This window comes from Microtus oregoni, unplaced genomic scaffold, assembly GCF_018167655.1.
Source record: "Microtus oregoni isolate MIOR12 unplaced genomic scaffold, Mior012 000025F_ref0000491, whole genome shotgun sequence".
NCBI classification, from domain to species: domain Eukaryota; kingdom Metazoa; phylum Chordata; class Mammalia; order Rodentia; family Cricetidae; genus Microtus; species Microtus oregoni.
Window position 1 is genome coordinate 9,676,855 of NW_024543084.1, and position 17,939 is coordinate 9,694,793.

Below are 17,939 nucleotides of genomic sequence, written 5' to 3' on the forward strand. Positions count from 1 at the left end.
GGCAGAGGCAGGCGGATCTCTGTGAGTTCGAGACCAGCCTGGTCTACAAGAGCTAGTTCCAGGAGAGGCTCCAAAACCACAGAGAAACCCTGTCTCGAAAAACAAAAACAAAAAAAAAAAAAAAAAAAAAGCCAGGTCACTGGAGCATGTGCCTGTAACCTAGCACTTGGAGGCATGGAGACAGGTGGATCCCAGGGGCTTTCTGGCCAGACGGTATAGCCAAATCAGATCCCTAGGGTCAATGACAGACACTGTCTCAAAAAATATGATAGAGAGTGCCTGGGGGAGACACGAGATATAGACCTGTAGCCACCACATACACATACCTGTACACACACGTGGACACACAGCAGGGAGAAATCTGTTAAGGAATACCTGCTAATCATATTTGATGTGGCTTATACCTAGAATATATATAAAATATGCAAAGCATCTAAAGAGACTTCCCGCCAAAGAATGGGCACACATGTCCCATATGCACATAAAACACAGTATCATAGTAAGGACACTGAAAGGAAAACCACAGTGAGGAGCTGCAGGGGGGGGGGGGGGGGGGGGGGGGGGCAGAAACGTGGGTTTAATCTGTAACCAGGCCCTCAGCTTCCTCCAAAAACAAAAGAGAAAGATGCAGGGATAGCCAGGGGTGGGAACATAGTGGGATGTGAAACGCTGGCACTGCTCTGGAAAATAAGCTGCAAAACTCTTCCAAAAGTTAAACTGTATTTCTGCAAGACCTAGAAATTCCACTTATAGGAGTGTTTGCAAGAGAAAACACATTATCTACTCAAAAGTTTACAAAGCATTGGTTACAAGTCAAGAGGTGGAAGTAGCCCAAGTATCTATCAACCAAAGAAAGATAAATGAAATTTGGAAAATCAGATGGTAGAATATGATTCACAACAAAGGGTAAGGCGTCTAATAAAATGCCATAGAGGACTCTTTAAATGTCAGTGAAAAGCCAGGCGGTGGTGGCGCACGCCTTTAATCCCAGGCAGTGGCAGGGGATCTCTGTGAGTTCAAGGCCAGCCTGGTCTACAAGAGCTAGTTCCAGGACAGGCTCCAAAGCCACAGAGAAATCCTATCTCAAAAAAAAAAAAAAAAAAAAAAAAAAAAGTCAGTGAAAAAAGCCAGTCACTCAAGGCCACACTGTGGCGTCTAGAAGAGGTGGGTAACTAACTGAAAGACCAGGGAGATTAGAGGTTGCCCAGGGCTGGGGCTGGGGCGAACATTACTAAAAGAGTTTGGTTGTTTCGGTTTTTCCAGGCAGGGTTTCTCTGTGTAACAGCTCTAGCTGTCCTGGAACTTGCTCTGTAAATCAGGCTGGCCTCGAACTCAGAGATTCCCCTGCTTCTGACTCCTAAGCAAGTGTTTGCCACCACGCTCCACCTAGTTGTTTGTTTTTGAGTAATAAAAATGTTCTGAATTGATTTCCAGGAAGGTTACACAACTCTGATCATACTGTTACCTGGATCATAAATTATGACCATATGGGCAGACTTTGCAGTACATAAATAAAGATGTTTCGAAAAGGAAAAGTGCTGAGGGTGGTGGTGTGTGCCTGTAGTCCGGTGCGTGGGAACAGAGGCAAGCAGATCGATGAATCTGAGGCTGGCCTGCTCTACTGAGCAAGTTCCAGACCAGCCAGGGCTACCCAGTGAAACTCTGGGGGAGTGGGGAGGGTAAAGAAAAGAAGATACTGAGAAGTTGAGGTGTGAAGATCACAAGTTTAAGGCAAGCCTCAGTTACGCTGTGAGTTCAAGGCCAACTTGGCTCCAGAGCAAGCTCCTTGGCTGTTAAGATTGCTAAGTCAGGGGCTGGAGAGATGGCTCAGAGGTTAAGGACACTGACTGCTCTTCTGGAGGTCCTGAGTTCAATTCCCAGCAACCACATGGTGGCTCACAACCATCTGTAATGAGATCTGGCACCCTCTTCTGGCATGCAAGCATACATGCAAAGAATGTTGTATACATAATAAATGAATAAATTAAAAAAAAAAAAAGAAAGATTGCTAAGTCAGTAAAGGTGTTTTCCACCAAGCCTGGTGACCTGTGTTTTACTCCTGAGACCCAAACGGTAGGAGAAACCGGCTCCCATGAGTTGTCCTCTAGCCTCTGTAAGAGTACCATGGCATGTGCACCCTCAACCCCCACAAACACACAAATAAGTAAATGCAACTAACTAATTAAAAAAAAAAAATGTATGACCCAGATCTACACCACATATAGGAAATCCTCAAATATGGTGCTAAAAAGATGGCCCAGCAGTTAAGAGCATGCACTGCTCTTGCAGAGGCCTGAGTCGGGTTCCTAGCACCACATGGAGTAGCTCAGTCGCTTGTAACTTCAGCTCCATGGAATACATGCCCCTGGCCTCCATGGCACCTCACACACAGGCACATACTCACCCCACAGGCATTCACATACATAATTAATTTTTTTAAATCTTCAAATATAAAAATATAGGCAGGCTATAAAAAAAAAGGACAGAAAAAATAAATCGTACAAACACAATCAAAAGAAGGCAGGAGCTACTTCATAATTAAAACAAACAAACAAAATAAGACAGTGGAGAAGGACGGGGGTCTGCCTACAAAGAACACTCAGCTACACTATACGGACACCGGAAAGCAGTACTTCTAAGCACGAAGCAAAAGGTGGCAGAGCCAGAGGCCTCCAGGAATCCTCTCCAGTCCTCTGACAACTGATGTAACGACTGAACAGAAAATCAGCAACACCACCGAGAACTAAACACTGTTAACTCTCAGGATCTAACCAATATTTTTGGACACCCCGCCCAGCAGCAGTTTTGGGACTTAACTGTCCCAGAGCCTCTGGAGTACTCCACAGGATAGAGAGCATCTCAACCCCCAAAAAGACAAGAAACTTAAGACTTGAACTTGAGCTGGGGCTGTGGTGTAGTGGCAGAGCCTTACACAGTGTTACAAGACCCTGGGATCAAAGGAAGCATAGTGGCTTACCAGTGGAATTCCAGCACTTGGGTAGCAGGTAGCGGCAGGAACAGAAGGCGCTCAAGGTCAAATCAGGACGCGTAGCAAGTTTGAGACCAGCCTGGTAACATAAAAATTCTGTCTCAAGACGGGTGGTGATAGGATGGTGGTAGTGCACACCTTTAATCCCAGCACTCGTGAAGCAGAGGCAGGAGGATCTCTGTGACTTCCAGGCCACCCTGGTCAACTAATCAAGTCTCAGGACAACTAGTATTGTACAAAGAGAAACCCTGTCTCAAAAAACCAAAATAAGTAAATAAATAATAGAACTCTCTCTCTCTCTCTCTCTCTCTCTCTCTCTCTCTCTCTCACACACACACACACACACACACACATCAAAAAAAAAATCAATATGACAGGCATGGCGCATGGCGGCCCACGCTTGTAATCCCAACACTTAGGAGGCTGAAGCAGAAGGATGCAATCAGGAGTCTGATGCCAGCCTGGGCAACACAGTGAGTTCTAGGCTCAATCTAGGCCACAGAGTAATAAAATCCATTCTTATCTCAAATGAATGAATGAATGAATGAATGATAAACCCTGAGACCCATCCTTAGCACAGGAACGGGGGAAGGAAGGGGAGGGAAGAAGAGGAACTACAGTAATACTTTCTGACCACTGCCACAAAGGAATCAAGTTGGAACTCAAAGAAAGCAACAAAAAATTCTCCCAACACTTAGAAACAAGCAGCTGATTTCTGAGAAATTGATTCACGTGCCAAACTAAAGGGAAGAGAAGCCAGGCTGTGGTCTAGTGCCTTTATAATCTCAGCACTTGGGAAGCAAAGGCAGGCAGATCTCTGTGAGTTCAAGGCCAGACTAGTCTACAAGAGCAGTTCCAGGACGGGCTCCAAAGCTACAGAGAAATCTTGTCTCAAAAAAAAAAAAAAAGTAAGTCCCTTCAAGGCCGGAAGAGCCATAAGAAACTTACATCTATGAAAGTAAACAGAAAAAGTATTGGGGGGGGGGGCGGGAAATCAGTGAAACAAAAAGCACTCTTTCTGTTGTTAGGTTTTTTTTGGGGGGAGGGGTTTGTTGGTTTGCTTTTGAGATAGGGTTTCGAGGGGAAACCGAGGCTGGACCATGCCCCGGATAGAACTCCAGGGTAAAGAGCTCCTGGACTAGAGTGAGCTGAAGTTGCGAGGGTGCAAAACATGCAAGACTCATGAGAAAAGAAGGTAGGTGAGAACTTAGTTACTTTTCAATTGCTACACTAAGATACCATGACCAAGACAACTTGTAACACTGTTTAAATTGAGGACTGATAGTTCCAGAGGGTGAGTTCGCTACCATCATGTAAGGAAGCATGGTAGCTGTCAGGCAAGCCCAGCACCAGAGCAGTGCTTGAGGGCTTCCATGCTCTGTAAAGTAGGAGTCAGAGATGGCTAAGTGGAAACAGCACAGGCTTTGTGAAACCTCAAAGTGACAGACCTCCCGCAACAAGGCCACACCTCCCAGTCCTTCCTAAACAGCTCTCCCAACTGGGGACCCACCATTCACAGATGAGCGTACGGGGGCCATTCTCATTCAAACCACACTGAGCCCTGCCCTACTGGGGCAGACAGACAGTAGTCTCAACAACCACCTCACAGCCCCAGCCGGGACCACGTGTACACAGAAGACTAATCTCTCAACTCATCCAGTGAATCCTAAGAGCAGTCGGGAAGCCATGGAGAAGCACAGGCACCTGTCCCCTGAGAGCTGACATCCGGTGTCACTGTCACAAGTGCAATGCAGCCGCCGCACCTCTCAGATTCTCTAACGGTTCCCACGGGAGCACTGAAGGTAAATATGTTAATTTGACTTCAATCATGACTTAAAAAAAAAAAAAAACAGCACACACTAGTTAAGGCACAGATCCTAAAAACCACTCAGACATGTGTGTGCTTCGCACGTACTCAGAAGAGGAAGTCTGTGTTCCTTTTTCGGGGCCCAGAAGGCAGGATGCTCCCCTAAAGTGGGCAATGATGCCTCTTGGGTGGATGAGGAGACCAGGGAAAAGTGGGGTGTGTACCCAGAGTGCTATAGTATGGCAAGATAAGACAGGATTCTTACGTGGTCTGGCTGGCACACAACCATCCATGCTGGCCAAAGCAGTGGGTGCATCCTTTGGATTCTAAGCACGGGACACTTTCTCTAAGCACAAGGCTTCAACCACTGAACCTACTTGTGCTAGCTCTGGGAGCCAAGCTAATAATCCAGAGTTCCTGAAAGTCCTTTACAGGGACTGAGGGGCAGTCAGACACCAGCTCTCAACTAGATAATAGAGACACTGTCACAGTATAGTCTAAAGGGCAGGACTGGTGGCCAGCCCTCCTTATGTCCAGGTGAGGGGACCCTAGGGCCCAGTAGAAAGGACATGGAGGGGCAGCTCCACTCAAAGGGGAGTAAAAAAGCCACCTAGCCCTCAGGGTAGGAAAGTGGAGCCAGGCCTGAAGGCACCTGGAGCTGGGGACCCTCTATCTCGTTCCTCTGGTCTCAGGAGCCCCAATCCCAGCCTAGGCTACATGTCCACGTGTTCATATGGCTGTACTAGCAAAGAGGAGTGGGCCTGAGACCTCCCAACTGCCTTGGAACAGGAAGTTTCTAAACCTGGAAGCTTATAAACTCCAGGGAGGCCTCTGAAGCTCAGCGAAATCTCTGAGACTCACACTGTGGGTTGAGCAGCCAGCCTCATGTGCCCCCATTGTTCTGGGAATGACCAGCAAGCTACTCAGTGTAGTCAGCTGTGCAGACAGGAGCCCTGTTAGACAGCTGCAAGCAACCATTCCTTGCTATGGGGCTCCCAAGCTGGGGAGACCCTCAGATCTGAGCTGATTCCTTAACATTGGCTGCCGAGATCAGCCACGCCCACCTCATCAAGGAACCACTTACCATGCAAGGACCACTGTATTCTGTAGAGACCCAGAAACGAACCACGAGCCCTGCCCTTTCCCCCTGCCCAGCACAGCCTCTCTACACCACTCTTCTCTGAACCTGGGCCTCTCGCTGCTCCACCTGGGTGCCCTCCTCTAGAGGCACCCAGAATCCAACCTAGGTCCTATGAAACACAAGGGACATGTACTGCCATGTGGAGTCATAGGAACTTATCTGCATCCCAGAGCATCAATGCCCAGCCCTGCAGACAGAAGACTTTAGCTCACAGAGGGCACTTGTTGAATTCTCCAATTTGGGAGTAGTGCTATATGGGCCAGGTGGGGGCCTGAGTCTCAACAGAGGCACCACAGAAGAGGCAGAGAAAAGAAACGGAACCACCTCAGAGCTGGCCAACTGTACCTGGCAAAACCACTCATCTGCAGGAGGTGACGAGGACACAGTCTTCTGATGCTCCAAGACAGCAGCCCCTCCTGTACCCTCTACCCCATGGGCACAGGAAACTTTCCCAGGAACACCTGGGCTTCCTTTTTACCAAGGAAGGAGGTAAACAGCCCTGGGGGAAGAAACAGGGCGTTCCTATATCACAGAACCAAAGAAGACACAGGAAACAATCTAGAGGAGAGATCCCTGGCCAAATGGGGCCCTTGAGGATGGTTCAGCACTCTCAGGATGCTGGAAACCCAAGCAAACACTGGCTCTCTCTGGGAGGCAATGGTGTTGGGGCTGCTTGCAGGCACATGGTTGGCAGAGCTAATGGAGCAACTTATGCACTTCACTCCCCAAGCAGAGCTAGGGCAGATGCAGAGACATGCCACTGGCTGTGTTTCCGTTACTCTGCACACCTGGGAGCTCAGATCCTCAGTCAGGATCACAAGTGAGGGATGCTTGAAACCTTAGGAAAACCCTGGACCCAGAGAAGGGTGAGAGTTGCCATAAGCCAGCCACTGCTGCCCACTCAAACCAGAACGCAGAGCTCTGTCCTGCCTTATTTACCCTTCCTGGATCACCTGACCACATCAAAGACACCTGGCTCAGGTAACAGGCGTCAGCAGAGCCCAAAGGTGCAGAAGAATCCAGAGGTGTCAGCAGTCACACTGATGCTCCGATGTCTTTGTGCCACCTGATCCAGCTGGGGTCCACAGCAACTAGACTCCAAGACATCTGCAGGACCCTAAGAGAATGTCAGGACACAGCCATTGCTAAACCCAGCTCCTTTGTAACAGCCCTCCTGTCTGACCACACAAGGTCACTCCACCTCTTATGTCCTCCTCTATGAGATAGGAACAGGGGTAGCAGCTCCTTCCTAAAGATACTCCATCCGAAAGTACCAGCACCTCATCCCTAAAGCAGAACCACATGACTCAGAGCCCCCAACAGTGTGTGGATGGAACTCATCAGTCCTTCTGCCCCGGTGCAAACAGGATGGAGGACCTTGGACACCCAAGCCCAAGTAGTAGCTCTGCCCATCTACTTGTTTCCTTGAGCCAGTGGCTTGGCCTCTGGAGGCTCAGGTTTACCTCTGTCCTCCCTGCAAGGGAAGAGCAAGCGTGAGTATGTACTGGGCAGGCCAACTGGTGAGCCATGGCACTGGGCCAGCTGAGTCCTACCAAACACAAGGGGGTGCCCACATATGTCAGGCCCCCTGCCTCCACTGCCCCCCTGCCAGCATCTCTCCCGAATCACACCTGTAGCCCCTGGATCCCTGTTGGGGCATTATTCAGATATTTGAGCACCAGGGACACCTCCCTCAAAGTACCAACAAAAAGCCTGCACAATCAGCACAACTCCTGGGGTTCACTTTCTTCTCCCCTCAGGGAAAAAAAAAAAAAAAATCAGACAATCTTCTGTAAGCAACTCCGTTAATTTTCTTACTCATTTCCCATCCCACACGGCCTACCTCAGACCAAGATCACCTCCTGTCCTCAGGCCCGTGTAATTACAGAGCTCAAGGGAACACACAGGTGTCGCCGGGCTGTTCCGCCAGGGCAGACCTGGGCTTAGGACACAATGTGTCGATTTTCTACTGGTAGGACTGCGAAGTTTGTAGAGAGCTCTTCTGACCGTGTGCCGGTCCTCAGCTTCAGAAACATCATTACCTCTGGACTGAAGGTCAAAATGTCCTCCCCCCACCACCCTGGGAGGGGCAGGGGCGTACAGGGCTGGAGGGGGCAGAGACGACTGGGAACTGTTCTTAGAGAGTTGGGATTGGGTTTCTGTTCTGTTATTGATGATTTTTGTTTTGAAAAGCGGGGTCTCCTCACTCTGCATCCCAGATTGGCCTGAAACTCTTGGTAAACTTCCTGTCTTAGTCTCTCAAATGCTAGGCCTATAAGCATGAGCTACCATGTCCCATTTCATCTGTTTATTTGTGATTTTTGAGATGAAGTCTCATTATATTGTTCCGGCTGATCTCACATTCCTACACCCAAGCAATCCCACGCCTCAGTCTCCCAAGCAGCTGGCACCACAGGTACACAACACCGAACCTGTTTGGTAAAAAAAAAATTCAGGGTCAACTGGGCCTGGCGGCACATGCTTTTGGACCCAGTACTCAGGAGGCAGAGGCAGGTGCTCTGAGTTTGAGGCCAGCCTGGTCTACAGAGCAAGTTCCAGGATAGGCAGGGTTACATAGAGAAACTCTGTCTCAAAAAAACAAAAACAAATTAGATCCAGGAAAAAAATCCTAATCCAAAGGGCAGCGCAGTGAGGTGGGACCCTGGGGAAGGAGCTTGAGTCATAGGGCAAAGCTTCAAGAATGGATTTCCCATGGCTGGAGAATCGGCTCAGCAGTTAAGAACACTCACTGGTTTTAAAAAGGACCAAACGGCAGTTCACAATTGTCTCTAACTCTAGTTCCAGGGTTCTGAAGCCTTCGCTGGCATCACTGAGCACTGCACTCATGTAGTGTACATATGTAAGAGGGCACACAAACACACAAAATAAAAATGAATTAACCTTTAAAAAAAAAAGCGTGGGTTCCCATCTCTAATCTGGGTCGGGTTAACTATGAGAGGGGTCACAGAGCAACCTGAGGTACATACAGACCACTCACCCTTCTACCTTCCGTGTGAGCAGCGGGTGGCATGAGCCCCTGCCCTGTCCAGAATCTACGAAGAGCAGGTACCAGTGACCTGCTCTGGGACTTCCAGGCCTGTGAACCCAAATGATTCTCTAGTCTCCGTAACGACCCAGTCTCGGGCGTCCTGTCAAAACAGAAAGCAGACTGAGACAAAGACTGAGTGACGCTGGGAGCCAAAACTGAACTGATGAGAGCCTGAGTCAAAGACGACCAGGGGCTGCTGGTATTCCTGCAGGCTGGCCAGGGCAAGAGAAACTCCCCCAACAGCCTGAGCAGGAGGAGTGCAACTTTGCAAAACCTAAACTACACATTCTGACCTTCAGAAGTGTTAACTTTCCAGCTCCCAGTCCTTCATCACATACTAGTCCGTCCTGACCACGCTGCCTGCCCCAACTCTAAAGGGACCCTGCTAGTGTCAATCAAGAAGACCCAAGCACTCCGGGGTCTGGAGAGAAACAGGACTTGCAGCTTTTCTCCCCCTGCAGCGTCACAATCTAAGGAAGAACAGGTGATGCAGGCAGTAAGCAGTGCCACCCAGCACCAGCTTTGAGCTTCTCTACAGGGACACCCACCCACCCTTAGGCTCCAAGGACCCCAGAGGGACGTGCTGTTCACAGGATGAACCCTGCCTCTCAGTAGAGCTCTGTGAGTTCAAGGCCAGCCTGTTCTACGTGTTGACTTCCAGGTATGACAGAGCTACACAGACTGTATTTCAAAAAGAAGGAGGACTGCCGTGACTTCAAGGCCAGTGTGGGCTACAGGGTGAGTTTTAGGGCATTTTGGGTTATAGTGAGAGACTGTCTCAAAACGAGAGAGAGAAAACTCAAAACAGATAGACATATCCCCCAAGTGACTCGGAGCACAGTTCTAAGCATGCCACCATATCCAGCTCTAGAGATGACACCAGAGGACACAGGGCTGCATGTGTGATGCTTCTGCCCAAGACATGACAAGTATGAGGGACACCACAAGTAGACCCAAATGGGAGGCATTCTCCCAACTGGCCTGGACATTCCAGGTTCTCTGGAGCAAACCCTTGCTAACTCCATTCACAGCGGCACTACCACATTTACCAGGCCCACCATGGTCCTCCAGCCGTCAGGGGGATGTCCACAGTTGTAACTCCGCACTTACCGGTACCTGCCACGAGGCAGATGAAGTTGGAAGGTGTTAGAGTAGTCAGCCATCAAGAGAACAACAATCCAGGCCGGGATCCCCTCATCTGAAAACTCAAACCAGGCCGGAATCCCCTCATCTGAAAACTCAAAGCTTTCTGACTGCCTTCTCACAGCTGTGTGGACCCACATTGCTACAGGGAACCAGATCTCAAACCAGTTTGCACCTGCCACACAGTCGGTGGTCACCTCCCTAACAAAGGGTCAGGATGTTGTTCTGCTCCTTCTTTGTAATTTGGAGGAAGCCTGAAAAGATATGTTAATTCGGCCTGCCTCCAGACAGAGCTGGCACACACAGCAGGAAGATAGGAAGCCGGGACAGAGACTGCATAGAAAGGTGTGGTCAAAGGTGTGGACGTGACCAGAGACATTCACCTGGTTACCAAGGAAACAGGATGCTAATGAATTACCCCCTCAGTTTATGTTTTTGTACATAAGGCTGTTTGGAGCATAAACGCGGAGGAACTCTCAGGATGCGAACTCAGGATTTCAGGAGAATCTCCCGATCAAGCCATGTGAGTTGTGTCTTTAATCTCACGCCACCCCTCTGGTTGGGAGAAATAATTTAGGGGCTGGGCTGGCACAAAACCCCCCGACACAGCTGAACCCAGGAGATGGGTCAAAGTCATTCCACAGGGGAATTCCACAGGGGAAGCCAGCTTGGGAGACCACACCTGTAACCCTAGGGAGGGAGAAGTTGAAGCAGGAGAAGAGTTGGAAGCCAGACTCCAACTGGGTTACACAGTAGGGGCTGTTCTTAAGAAAACAAAAACAAACCAAGCCCTCCAATACAAACAGGGCTACTGAGATAGCTCAGTGGGGTGAAGGAGTTAGTCACCAAGCCTGTTCACCTAAGTGTGTAAAGCCTGGAAGTCACATGGTGGGAGGAAGGAACACACACACACACACACACACACACACACACACACACGAAGCAAGCAGGGCAGTGATGGTGTGTGCCTTTAGTACCAGCACTCAGGAAATGATCCAGTGATACTCTGTGTAAAAATTCATTAATGATGAATGCTATTAAAATGTCTGTGGAACAGCATTTATCTGATCATTTTCCATAAAAATAAAGTGACAGCTACTTTCACGTATTACTATAAAATCCAAGGCATATAAAAGCTTTGTACCAGGTGGTGGTAGCGGCGCATGCCTTTAATCCCAGCACTTGGGAGACAGAAACAGGTAGATCTCTGTGAGTTCAAGGCCAGCCTGGCCCACAGAGCAAGTTCCAGGACAAGCACCAAAGTTACATAGAGAAACCCTGTGTCGAAAAACCAAAAAAAAAAAAAAAAAAAAAAGAAAAACAAACAAATTTTGTGATTTGAATCATTACTTTCTTATTAGTAGTTTTTTTAACTATCACTTACTGAATACCTTTCATGTATCATGTATATGTTGACTTTAATTTACAATAAAAATAAGAGATATTTGTTAATTTATGTTGCTGACTTTTACATGGGCTGGAGAGATGCCTCAACTGTTAAAGGCTAGGCTCACGTACAAACGTACAAAAATAATCATATAACACTCCTGTCCTCCCCCTTTGCCTCCTTGTTGGTTTACTATGCAGATTAAATAAAATGTAGCATTAATTTTATGTAATTGTTCTTAATAAACACTCTAAGTATAGCATGATTAATACAAACCCAGAGACAGAAACTGTCCAACCTGAAGGTCAGAAAAGCAAAAACAACCAGCCACTGGTTCTTACCTCTACCTCAGTCGTTAATAGCGACCCTGCCTCCAGGAATCTCAGAATGAGACTGTGTGAGAGAGCTGTGTCCTCCCATTTTATATTCCCCTCTGGTGCTGGGGATTAAAGGCATGCCTCACTACCGCCCTGTTTCTATGGCAAACTAGTGTGGCTACTGGGATTAAAGGTGCCTGGTCTGTAAAACTGATCAGTGCAGCTGTTTTACTCCCTGAACTTCAGGCAAGCTTTATTTATTAAAATACAAATGAAACACCACTACATCTAACTGTTGTTGCCGTCCTAGTTTCTGTTCTATTGTTGTGTTAAGGCACCACGACCAGCTGGGCAGCAGTGGCCCACGCCTTCAATCCCAGCTCCTGGGAGGCAGAGGCAGGCAGATCTCTGAGTTTGAGGACAGCCTGGTCTACAGAATGAGTTCCAGGTCAGCCAGGGGTACAGAGACACCCTGCATCAAACAAAACAAAACAAAATTAAACAACAACAAAAAAAAAATCCAAACAAAATACAGGAAGCAGAATTCCAGTTACTTCCTAGTTACTGCTACTACTGCGGTGTAGTCAATAATAAACTATTCTTCAAAATAAATAAGTAAATCCCTCAGATTCACTCAAAATATCAAATTACCTTCAGGTCACAAAAAAGTTTTTTTGTGGTTTGTTTGTTTGTTTTTTCCAGACAGAATTTCTCTGTAGCTTTGGTTCCTGTCCTGGAACTAGCTCTTGTAGACCAGGCTGGCCTCAAACTCACAGAGATCCGCCTGCCTCTGCCTCCCGAGTGCTGGGATTAAAGGCGTGCGCCAACACAGCCCCACACAAAAGTTTAAGATGCAACAAATCACCAGAACAAATCATCTGCACCAGATGCCTCACTATGAAGGATGTCCCTGGTTGTCAGCTGGTTTTGCAGCACGCAGGGCTGGCTGCCGAGGTCATGGCCTGTGCTGGCACAGGTAGGTGCCCTTGGCTCTTGTCTGAACCAGATACACTGAGGCCTGCTGGGTAATTTACTGGGAAGCATTCTTTAAACAGCACATGTAATTCCTAAATCTGATTATCTTTAAGCTTTTTCTCAAACTTCTGAAGAATAGTCTCACCCGCCAACACTGGGTAGCCTGTATATCAATGGAAGTAGGGGCAAGAATGGAAGCCAGTCTCACTGTGGAGTGCTTAGAAAAGCAGGGATACCTTCCACAGCTCTTGGCCACACACTGGGGGAGACCACACCACCCCATCAGCTCCTGAAGAAGGGGATCATGTCTGAGTCATGGGCCACATGTTCTGTCACCCCCTCAGAAGCAGCACACAAATCCAGCCAAGGTCTTACACGCAGCAAAGGAAGGCACTGACAGTCTTCCCAGAGACCCCTGCCAACTGGCAGATACAATGCGGAGGGGAATCTCCAAACTCTGAGGGGTCCCATACAGAGTTAGGGTTGGGTAATTCTCAAGGATGTTTTGGGATGCTTCTGATCTTCCTGTGTCCTAAAGAACCTGGTTAATGGCCCAGAGCTAAACCCCAGGGTAGCCTCCAGTGGCTTCGGGGTCCACAGGCTTATCCTCCACACAGTTGGTCACCTGAGAAGAGGGAGACACCTGGAAGCCTGCTGTGTCCCAGGAGAGAAGCCAAGGCAAGCCCTCCCCACTGACATCAACGTCAGACCAGCAGGGCTGTTACTGGTCCAGACACCAGCTTGGTGTGCAAGGTCAAGGGTGCCTAGAACTGTGCCGCCATCCTTCCCTGCGGTACCCCAAGGAGATCTCATCCCTTCAACCTCCCTACGGCTGCACTGTCTGTCCCTGTGCCAGCCATGTCACCCCAGGACTTCACTGTGACCCACGCGCTTCAGTTTCCAGGCCACTTCATGTGACACAGACTCACTGCTAAACTGGGTTACAATAATTAACACAACGCCTGCCTCTCCTATCCCAAAGCTTATGTAAGCCTCGGCCCCATTTCCCTCCTTCGGCCCCCTCTGCTTGCTCTTCCAAACATCTCTAGCTGGACTGCTGCTCACACATCCTCGGCAAAGCTTTGAGATGCAGTGGACACTGTGCTGAGGCCCACCCATCCTGTTGGCCAGTACTGCAAGAGCCACCAATCACAAAGGTTTTCTGTCCTGGACCAAAACTTCATATCCCCACTCCCCAAAACCTCCAACAGGGCCTTATTCACAACCAGGGCATTGACTGGTTAAGGAGCTAAACTGAGCTCAACCAGAGTTAGAGGGAAGAGGCTGCTGGGACACGGAGGCAGCAGCCAGAATGGTGCGGACAAGGTCATATGTGTCTACAACTGTAGAGCCAGGAGAAGGTGAGAGGGGCCTGGATTTCTGCTAACGTTTTCAAGATTCATTTCAGGAAAGGGCAGGAGAGATTGCTTAGTAGCTAAAAGCACTTGCTGCTCTTCCAGAGGACCCAGGTTCCATTCCCAGAACCCACACGGCAGCTCACAACTATCTGTAATTCCTATTTTCAAGAGCTCCAACACCCTCCTGGCCTTCATAGATACCAGGTACGCATACGGTGCACAGACATACATTCACGCAAAACACCCATATGCAAATATTTAATTTAAAAAAAATTTAGCTGGTGGAAACGCAAGCTGGTACAACCCCTTTGGATGTCAGTGTGGCGATTTCTCAGAAAATTAGGAAATAACCTTCCTCAAGACCCAGTAATACCACTTTTGGGTATATATCCAAAGGATGCTCAATTGTGCCACAAGGACATGTGCTCAACTATGTTCATAGCAACTTTGTCATAGCCAGAACCTGGAAACAACCTAAATGCCCCTCGATCCAAGAATCAATAAAAAAAAAAAATGTGGTACATTTACACAATGGAATACTACACAGCAGAAAAAAGTAACAACAGCTTGAATTCTGCCAGCAAATGGATGGAACTAGAAAACATTATTTTGAGTGAGGTAACCCAGACACAGAAAGACAATTATCACATGTATTCACTCATAGGTGGTTTTTAAACATAAAGCAAAGAAAGCCAGCCTACAAACCACAATCCCAGAGAACTTAGACAACAATGAGGACACTAAGAGAGACTTACATAGATCTAATCTACACGGGAAGTAGAAACTATAAAAAGACAAGATCTCCTGAGTAAATTGGGAGCATGGGGACTTTAGGGGAGGGTTGAAGGGGAGAGGCAGGGAGGGGAACAGAGAAAAATGTAGAGCTCAATAAATAAATAAAAAATGTTAAAGATTATGTTTTATGTGTATGAGTGTTTTGCTTGACTTATGTATAGGCATGTGAACCACCTGGGACTGGAGATACTGGGTTGGAGCCACCACGTAGGTGCTGGGAACCAAACCCACGTCCTCTGCAAGAGCAGTGGTTAAGTGCTCTTAACTGCTGAGCCATCTCCCTGGTTTTATTTACACTTATCTGCTTTTAGTGCCTTTTAGGTCAGCCTAAGGCTATCATCTTTTAAAACAATGTCCCTCCCGTAGACCACACACACAGACAGTCTAGAGGGCCTTCCTACAGCAGCCATGGGAAGCAGAGGGGTAGGGAGCAGCAGGAAAGAAGTAGCTGGCTGTGTGATTAGGAAGACAGCTCTATGGAACACCCTAGGATATGACACAAGGTGGCCTCCCTAGAGCTGACCATGGATCAACCCTGGCCAGTGACCCTGATGACTAAAATGGGGTGCTGTATAAATGGGGTGCTGTATGCTATCCAGAGCTTACATGATCATGATCAGCTTCCCTCGTTTCATGCACAGAGAAACTGAGGCCCTGGATCTGGACCCAAATGCAGTGGTGGGCAGGGCCCACACCTCAGGAGGATTCTGGGTATGAAAACCTAGCACTGTGGGCAAAAGCCACAAGGAATAAGCATCAATATGATCCTTGAGAATGTCCCATATCTCTTTACCAGATGCCAGATTCTGCACCACCCCAAATCACCCTTGCAGCCCCCACCCCATGTGCACGCTCTCAACCCCTGCCCTGGAAAAGCTAAGGGCCCTCCCAGGAAGGTTCCTACTTTCCAGACCTTGGTTATGTGTCAGATTTGGGGTACAGGAAGGAGATTTGGTGACACCCAGTGGGCTTCAGTTTCACCGCACTAGAGAGGGGCATCTTTGGTGGACCAACTACTGGGCTTTCACTGGTACCAGGTAGACACTGTTTCTAGGAACCTCCCCCCAACAGGCCTATCCACTGTTTAGAGTCAGGGTCATTGCTCTAAAGGATTGTTACAGTGAACAGTGTAGCCAGACCACACCACATCCATCAGGATGGACCTGGAGCGTACACAGGGGAGAACACTTCCTCCTTGTAAGGCTGTAGCTGCCACCAGACCCCCAAGACCAGCACAGCAGGACATACCCCTGCCAGAGCACACCCTCTCCCAGGTGCTGCCCCTGTGCCCAAGACCAGCAGAACAATTGTCCCCACACACACACCATGGCTGAGATGCAGAAGCTGAGTGCCCATGTCAAGGCCCAGCCAGTCACATCACAGCACTGTCACCCCAGAGAGAGGCAATGCCACACCACAGCAAGCCTGCCCATCACTGTAGCAAAGGGGAGCAAAGGATGTGGGTGGGGCTCCACAGACCCAAGGTGCTGGGCTGCTGCTAAACCTGAGAACCAGGATGGCCTGGGTACACGGGGTGAGGGGAAAGGAAGGAAAAGCCTCAGGCCCAAGGACAAGGGCCGGGAAGCCAGACTGGCCCCCACCTGCAAGGATTCCCCAGCCGCAGGCAATTTGCATAATATTCTTTGCAAGTTAATATCAGACTGATAATGATCTCCCTCACAGCAGAGCGGCTGAGGCGCTGTTACAACACTAAGTAATCATATTTTAAATTATGTTTCCCTTTATAGAAAGGTGTTGCAGAAACACAGCCATGAAATCTGTCTGTTGCAGCCCACTGCCAACCACCTGACCAGCTCCAGCACTGCCAGGTGCCCACAGAGCTATCCCCGGGAGCCGGTCCAAGGGACGGTGAGGAGCTGCTGGCGATGGGTCACATGAGCACACGAGCTCATTTATATGTAAACATGGATGTGTGCACCTGTGCACACACATCTGACCTGCCTGCACAGAAGCCACACTGCTGCCGTAAACTCTCAGCTGCCCTGAGAAGACCTGGGGATTCCCTGCTTCCCATAGCCCAAAACCCTAGCCAGAAACATCAGTGTCCCCTTAAACAGTCACAGGCCAAGGAGAGTGATGGGATAGAGGGAAGAGAGACTCTTATTACCCACCCCCAGCACCTTGGCTCTTCCCAGGGAGATAAGAGTACCCCCAGCCCCGACCTGGCTCTCAGGTCACACCCTCATTCCTCTGGGGTCTCCCATTACAAAGCCACACCCCAAATGCACATCTTATAGCCAAGCAGGGATGGATGGGCCCTGCGCCTGCCCCCAGTGAGGGAGCCAAGCTTTCCCATTTTCTACTCTCTTCATTTCGGAACCAGAACTGGCCACTCAACCTCTATTTTCTTAAAAGCTTTTCCCCCCTTTTTTTTAATTTAAAAAAAAAAATCCAATTATAGCACAAATCTCTCAGCAGGGGTCAGTGTGGAATAAGAATAGCCAAAGTTAATGGACATGACACAGGCAAGATAAATGCCTGAAGGGTTTCAAAAGTTGTATGATGCGGATTTCATTAACATTTTAATTGTAATGTATCTTTTTAATCTTCTCTCACCCTAATGGCTTTATATCCAAAAAAAAAAAAAAAGAAAAAACTGCTGACAACAACGAAAAGTATCAATATACAAAATTTAACAAAGGCGCTTAGTAGCACAATAGTAACTAGATTAAATGAGCAAAAACTGTGTTAACATTGTGATTTTTTTTTTAAGAGCATAATCAAGAGTGGAGAGGGCAGAGGAGGAGAGGAGGGAGGCCAAGGACGAAGTCCCAGGGCTCCAGGAGGGAAGGGGATGGCCCAGTACTGGGGTGCCACAGAAGTCAGCAACAGGACAGGACAGCAGGTCACCTCCCCTGCACCCCAGCAACACAGGAGATGAAGGGGAGAGATTCAGAAATGGAGGATGTGAACAGAAGCCTCCCCTTTATGCCCCTCTCCCCAACAGGGCTGGGGAC

The 17,939-nt window shown here is 48.5% G+C and overlaps 1 protein-coding gene across 2 annotated transcripts in view; it reads right to left on the reverse strand.

The window, feature by feature from the left end:
• The window catches only part of Nacc2 (NACC family member 2), a 69,297-nt gene that overhangs the window by 46,727 nt on the left and 4,631 nt on the right, over window positions 1-17,939 (reverse strand). Inside the window, exon 2 of one of the 2 annotated variants that reach the window (XM_041674455.1) lies at window positions 2,978-3,068. The exons of the other annotated variant lie outside the window; for it this stretch is intronic. The gene's annotated coding sequence lies outside the window, so the exon portion shown is untranslated. The remainder of the gene's footprint in view (window positions 1-2,977; window positions 3,069-17,939) is intronic. 2 annotated transcript variants of the gene reach the window in all.